Source organism: Oryx dammah, unplaced genomic scaffold, assembly GCF_014754425.2.
Source record: "Oryx dammah isolate SB20612 unplaced genomic scaffold, SCBI_Odam_1.1 HiC_scaffold_11150, whole genome shotgun sequence".
Lineage (NCBI taxonomy): Eukaryota > Metazoa > Chordata > Mammalia > Artiodactyla > Bovidae > Oryx > Oryx dammah.
The window spans coordinates 1,448,501-1,455,970 of record NW_024080543.1 but is presented as its reverse complement, the minus strand read 5'-3'; the positions used below and the strand labels follow the sequence as shown (position 1 = coordinate 1,455,970).

Sequence of the window (7,470 nt, the reverse complement as noted above, 5' to 3'; positions counted from 1 at the left end):
CATCTCCTTCTGACCTCTCCAGAATTCTGGTTGGTGGTAGCGTGTTCATTCCTTGTTCCTTAGCAGGACCTCCTGTTGTAAGATGACTCCTGCAAGGGTTTTCTTTTCTCTGTGGCCTGGCAAGGGTGGGTGGTCCGTGGTTCATTTCACAGTTTGTTTTTGGTTCTCTCGAGTAAGGTCCTCCACAGGGTAAATGTATAAAATTATAAGTCAATCTTTTAAATAATTTATATCCGTAATTTGGTAAGTTGGCTTTTGTGTGTGTGTGTTAGACCTGATCGCCAGACCAATGGTCATGTAGATCTTTTGTTGTTTTCTAAACTTTCTATAGTTTTTTAAATGGAATTACCTTGTTGCAAAATTTGTTTATGTTCATATTTTTTAAACAGTTATTTCTTTTTAGTTGATTGATCATTGCTTTCTAATTTTGGTTTGATTTGTCATACATCCACATGAATTAACCACAGGTGTACCTATGTCCTCTTGCTCTTGAATCTCCCTCCCACCTCACACACATTCCACCTCTCTAGGTGATTACGGAGCCCCAGTTTGAGTTCCCTGAGTCCTACAGCAAATTCCCATTGGTTGTCTATTTACAAATGGTGTACCTGCATCCATGCTGGTCTCTCCACTCATCTCACCCTCTCCGTCTTGTTCCCCACCCTTGTCCGTAAGTCTGTTCTCTACGTCTGCATCTCCATCGCTGCTATGTGAACAGACTCGTCAGTACCATCCTTCTAGATTCCATGTTTTTCTCTCTTTGACTGACTTCCCTGTTTAATACACTCTAGGTTCATCCCCCTCATTAGAACGGATTCAAATGTGTTCCTTCTTATGGCTGCATTCCATACAGGCTCTGATTGTTCCTTAGCCATGGTTTAAGGAGGGTCATGGAGCTCTTCTGCTCCATGTCAGTTTGGGCTTCCAGTCTGAGTGCTCACAACAGAGTTGCTTCTGGGTGAGCCCTCCGAGGTCTGTGAGCGCCGGGCTGCCCGCTCTTCTCTGGCGGCCCGCAGGGGGCGCCAAACGCCCCTCTGAGCCGTGGGCGCAGGACGCTTTGCCTTTAGACTCTGCTCGGTGAGCAGCTGGCTGGCGGGAGCTTTGTCTCAGGACCATCAGGGCTCAGGCTTCTGGATAACAGGGCTGCATCCAGGCTGAGAGGAGCAGGGTTGCCTCAGTGCCCACCAGCAGGGAGGTGCTGCAAGAGCAAAAAAATGAGGACGGAGTAGACTTTTCTTTTTCCAGCTGAGGGCTGACTGGAGGTTAGAGGTCTCAGAGGACTCAGGCGGGAAAGAGCTCCTTGTGCAAAACGGTGGGTTTTTAGTTAGATTTGTGTTAGATGATCTCGAGGATGACCACTGATGTTCTTCCGTGTAGGTGGCCGTTTTTCTGTCACTGTTTCTTGAGAAGACTGTCCTTTCCTCTTTGCTTCTTCCTGGTTTGATTTTCATGAACTGACCATGTACGTGTGGGTTGGTTCCTGGGCTCTCTATTCTCTCCTGGAGTCCATGTGTCTGTGTTCCTGCCAGTTCCTCACGGTGGTGGCCACTACAGCTCCGTGATGTACTTTGAAGTCGTATAGGAAGATGCCTCCAGCTGTGTTCTTCTTTCTCAGAGTCTTTTCGGCCGTTTAAGGTCCTGTTCAATATCAGCAGTCTAATATTAGAAATATTTCTATTTCTGTGAAAAAATGCCATCGAATATTACTTTGTGATTGCAGTCAGTGTATTTGTTGATGACTTTGGTTGGAATGGACCTTTTAATTCCTCATTGTTGCAGTGCGTGAGCGTGGAATAGTTTTCTGTGTATTTGTGCTTTCTTTGGTTTCTTTATCAGTGCTTTCTAGTTTTCTGACGACTGGTCTTTTATGTCCTTGATTACGTTTGTTGCTGGCTGTTTTATTGTTTTTGATGCAGTGATAAGTGGGATTTTCTTAATGTTTGTTTCTGCTTGTTATTAGTGTATAGAAACGCAAGTGATGATTTGTCTATTGATTGGGATCGTAAATGGTAATATTTTATTTGATTTTAAATTGATCCGAAATGATTCAGCTTTACTGAATGTAGTCTAACAACTTTTTGTGAAGTTATGTGGAAAACTTTTATTTGTAAAATCTGTTTCTCCTCCAATAGGTCATCCAGAGGACCCAAACCATGGTGGTTCCTAATAGACTTCCCACAGTACTTCTTCATTCCATGTGGACTCCTTCAAGGGCAGTGAGCATCACAGCTTCCCTTGAACTTTGTCTGGGTAAGTCTTGGCCTGTAGAAGAAAGTTTCCTGCCTGTCTACTCTACATTTCTTTTGTGGTATTGATATGGTTGTTTTCAAACATAGTTTCCTTTCCAGTCATTTAAAATGTACAGAAAACGCCTAGCAATGGGAAAAAGTCCTGGCATTTGCCACATCATCTAAAATACTCTATGTGTTTTATCCAAAATGGGTACCTTCTATAGAACCAGCACATAATCTCCAAAATCAGGAAATCATATCCACAGCCCCACTTCCACTTTTAGCAATTGTTCAAGTGTATGAATATATCTTTTTTCCATCCTCGTCCTTTTTTCTTTATTTAGAGTGTTACTGACATTTCCAGTTATTTGGATGGATTGAAAGCAGACATGGTGAATATAGGTTCTGGGTGGCCTTTTCTATATGGATTTTTTTTCACTGAAGTTGGGGTTTTAATGTTTATTTATGTTGTAACATGTATGAATCCTGCATTCTTTTTCCCCCCATAGCAATTAAAAATAAATAATATGCCATTTACCATTTAGATATTGGTAAGCATACAGTGTTGTAGCAGACAACCTTTACTTGTTTCGCAAACCAGTTTAATAATGTGCACCTTGTGCGTACTTTGGAGAAACTCAGGAAACTGAGTCAGTGACTGAAATGGCCCAAGATATCACCTTAGATACCATCTTCACCTAAAAACAAAACAGGCACTTCCTGGTGGTCCAGTGGCTGAGACCAGACACTCCCAAAGAAGGAGGCTCAGGTCCATTCCCTGATCCGAGAACTAGATCTCCTATGCCACAACGAAGAGTTTGCATGCTGTAGCTAAATATCTGGCTTGCCTCAATGAAGGTCGACCTGGCGCAGCCTAATCAAAAAAGAAACAAATGTTAAAGAAATAAAACCAAAGGAAAGGAAGGGTACGGTTTTTGTACAGATTTACGGCTTAGCTTTCCCTATTGACAGAAAAGAAAAAGTTTCAAAAGACTGTGTCTCATCCTTCTATCTGGCATATAGAGAGGATTCCTTTGAAATGAGATTTCTCCGGTAAATGTGACTCACAGAAGAGCCGTCTTGAACTTGGGTTTCAGAGATGATCATGTGTCCTCAAAAAAAAAAAAAAAGTTAATTGGGTCCAACGAATTCTCATGCTGAGGTGGTATATTTTGTGGTAGCATTTGCTCCCCTTCACTTTGGATGTATCCCCATTTGTTTTCACTGTCATCTACTGAAGACATCTCGATATTTGAAATTTTTTAGTTATTACAAGTAGAGCTGTTGTGTATAATCGTGTGATACTTTTTGTCTGGACACGTTTTCAAAGCTGTTTAGTAAGTGCTAGACATATAGTATTCAGGTCACAGGTGAGCCTTGTTTAGCTGTGGAAAAATCCAGCTACGTTTCTCTGTGGCATGTGGGATCTTCCGGGGTGGGTGATCGAACTAGAGTGTCTTGCGTTGTCAGGCAGATTCTTTACCACTGAGCCACCAGAGAAGCTGTGCCCCCCTCTTTTGTTGAGTTTACTGGATCTAATAGGTGTGCAGTGCTACTTCACTGTTATTTTAGTTTGTAATTTCCTCATGATATGTGATTTTGAGTATTTTTGATAGGCTTATTTACCATCTTTATATTTTTGTAGGCCAGGTGTTTAGGTTTATACATTCTTAATGAGAATGTTCTAGATTTTTTGGTATAGTTGGAGTACAATCCTTTATCAGATATGTATTTTATAACTATATTTTTCTGTGGCTTGTGTTTAAGTTTTGTGAATAAGGTTTTTCACAGTTTAAATTTCTAATTTTTTAAAGTTGATGTTATATATGTTTTATATCCTCCTTTGGATAGACTTTAGTGTGTTGTTGTTGTTGTTAAATTTTATAAGCAAAACTGAGGTACTGTAGATACAGTTTTAAGCTAAGCTGAGGTAGCATAGATATAGTTTTGCCTTTTGTCTGTTGAGAAGTTTGAGTGAGTTTGGTGTAAACTGTAAAATTATGTCTACATTCATTTGACTGGATATAGCTTCCAATTATTTGTCTAACTGGTTTTGGAGATACCCCGGGAAGTCAGGTTTTCCAAGGGAAACTGAGGTCCACGAAACACGAACTCTCTTCGATCCGTCAGAATCACTTTCTGCTTTTTCTGACAGATTTGACTTGTTTGGATATCTCATACGAGTGGAATCACAGAACGTTTGTCCTTTTTTTGGTCTGGTTTATTTCACTTCATGTAATGACCATAAGGTTTGTCCACATTGTCGCATTGTCAGAATGACTGACTCTGAAGGGCCGAATCAGATTCCACTGTGTGTATACCACAGTTTGTTTATGGAATGGGCTGCCATGGACACTTAGATTACTTCCGTTTGTTTGCCAGTGTGAATCATGCTGTTGTGAGTATGACTGAAGAAGTATACGTGTTTTCAGCCCCCTTTCCCAAACCTTTTGGGTACATAGCGTGAATTGGAATTGAACTATGTATTTATTCCACGTGTTGGTTTTGCAGTCATTTCTGGAATGTCTTGCAGAGTGGCAGCACCATTTAATGTAATTTTTTGTAAAGTGGAATACCGTTGAAGCTTCTGAATATACCCTGTGTTGCATATTCAGTCACCCACCAATAGACACTTGAATGAGTTCTACCTTTGAGCTATTGTGAATGTCACTATGAATATGTGTGTACCAGTTTTTGTTTGAATTATTAACAAATACATTACTATATATGAAAGAAGCCACAAGGACCTCCTGTACAGTTTAGGAAACTATTGAATATCTTATGATCATGTATAATGGAAGAGACTCTCAAAAGGAATATATGAAAAAGACACAGTAACCATGATAATTATCATGCCAACACTATGAGTTATCATAGCGCTACTCAACGTGCCTTTATACATGCCACTAAAATATTCACATCTGTAAGTATATTATTAAAAAATTACATAAAATATCAAGAAATCAGACAGAGAATAAATACACTTCCTGTCATTGCTCATCATCACTTATACGCTAATACTACCTGTAACGCTCATTGTATTAGTGCTGGACTAGGCATTGACATTCTTGTAAACCAAGAGATTGTGAGGGTGTAAGGAAGTATAACTTATTGAATTCCTTAATGAAGGATTATAGAACTCTATGTCCATGAAGTGAATGAAAGTCCGTTTCATTGAGCCACATTCTTACTAGAGCGATGAGCTTGCACCCCACCCAACGTTAGTTCCCAATGAAATCCTGCAGTCCTCTGGCCTCCATGTCTGCTTCCTGCTATCGAGAAAGAACAGATGAGGAAGTCCTGATAAAACCGATGCTATTTTTCTTTTTCTGATTTGTATTTTATCGCAGGGCTTGGCAAAAAGAGGGCCTAACCTGTTTTTAGAGTTCCATCCCAAGGGTTCCTCTGGCATGTTACGTATGTTGAGAAACTGCTGATTATTTTCAACAAAAGACAACGATCTGCACTTCACTATCTGTTGCTTGAGCTGGAATAGCAGGCATCCTTTGAAGTGCAGTCCTTCATGCTGAAGTAGGCATCCCTGAAGCAATAGCTTCCCATGCATTGGTAATAATTTTTCAGTTATACCCATCATCACTGGAGGAACTGACTCGTCCCAGTAATAACAAGAGTACCCAGTATAACAGTTCCTTGACTTACGAGTACTTCCTATGAGTACCCTTATGAGTACTTCTTCCAATGTTGTTTCTCCTCCTTTGGTCACGAACAGTAGAAGCTGACGGCAGCGGTCCTTGAAATGTATGTCGCTTCCCAGGTGGCACAGTCGGTAAATAATCTACCTACCAGTGCAGGAGGTGGAAGCGATGTGGGTTTGATCCCCGGTTCAGGAAGATAACAATTCATACACATGTTTTATGTGAACAAGTTTGATACTCATGAGTTTTTTTCTTCTGTATCCAGAAAAACAAATGCTCTTCAAGGACACTCAAAGAACCCTGATTTTGAAAATCAGATCTGTATTGTGAGCAGTGCTTAGATATCCATGAGTCGAAGCATAGGATTATGCCTATCATCCTCGTATTTCCCTCAGTGAAATATGTTGAGGAAAGCTCTTCATTCATGGTCTAGATTCACAAAGAAGCTAAATAGCATTCATCCTTTACATGGACAACTGTGAATTTAAATCTCCAGTGAATCCTGTGTGACAACCACACATACCAACATGAGTTATTAGTACTATATCAATATTTTTAGTCCTATTGTATTTCAACTAAAAAACTCAATACATAATTGTACATGAACTCAAGACATAAAATCAGTGCAAATACAAAATGTTCCATCCTCTGAGAAACGGAGAACAAAATCTGTGCTTAGCCTATTGCATTTTTATGTATTAGATCCTTAAGGAGTTTATTCACCGCACCCAACGAATGATTCACAAATCTTCAGAGAAGAAAGGATCATTTCTCTTTCACAATGAGTAGTTCAACTCTTGTCAAAGCAGTGTCATAAGTGAGTCTAATTTTGTGTGAGACCATGAAAACTCAGTGTTTTCATGATGCTTGTGCTTATGACGGGAGGAGGTCTGAGAAGGCGCTTCTGAAGGTTTATTCATACCAGTCGTTCTCATATGTATGGAGTCTTTAAAGGTTGAATCACTGAGGTGTCGTTTCTCCACTTGTACTAGGCTGAGTAGCAACACGCCCTTTGTCCCTGAGTGCGGTAGACGTGTTCCCAACCTGTCTGTCTTCTGTCCTCTGGAGTATGTATCGCTCGAGCTCTCCACAGCCTAGTAGATGGAAATCGTCAGGATATTCTGGACACCCTTTTTATTTCAGTCTGTTCAGGAGGTTCCAATGGCTGCAAACCTCTGGATTTTACAAAGCACTTTTAACAACCTCAGATGCAGGATACAAGTCAACACTCATGACAGCCACGGGCTTCCATGCCCTATACATGATTGTTGGCTTTGCTTTCATAATCATCCTGTTTGTTATACCAACTAAGATGTCACTGTATTTTTTTATTATCATTTTCTCTTGGATGGTTTTTAGATCTATTATGGATTTTCCTATATATCTTCACTTCTTGGTGAGGGTCTTATGTTAGTAGTAGTTACTACAACTGACTTCCTGTCAGTTAGCTGTGGCAGAATAGAAAAAAGAATGACAAACTGTATATTATGAATATTATGTATATTATTCATTTTATCGTTTGCAGTCATCCAATTCCAAGTTTCTGAAATAAACATTCAGAAAAATCACATCCTTTTGAGTGT

The 7,470-nt window shown here is 40.0% G+C and overlaps 1 long non-coding RNA gene across 1 annotated transcript in view; it reads left to right on the top strand.

The window, feature by feature from the left end:
* The window catches only part of LOC120860643, a 2,695-nt gene extending 218 nt beyond the window's left edge, over positions 1 to 2,477 (top strand). Inside the window, exon 2 of the long non-coding RNA XR_005720388.1 lies at positions 2,133 to 2,477. This is a non-coding gene — a long non-coding RNA (uncharacterized LOC120860643). The remainder of the gene's footprint in view (positions 1 to 2,132) is intronic.
* Positions 2,478 to 7,470: the final 4,993 nt, after the last annotated feature.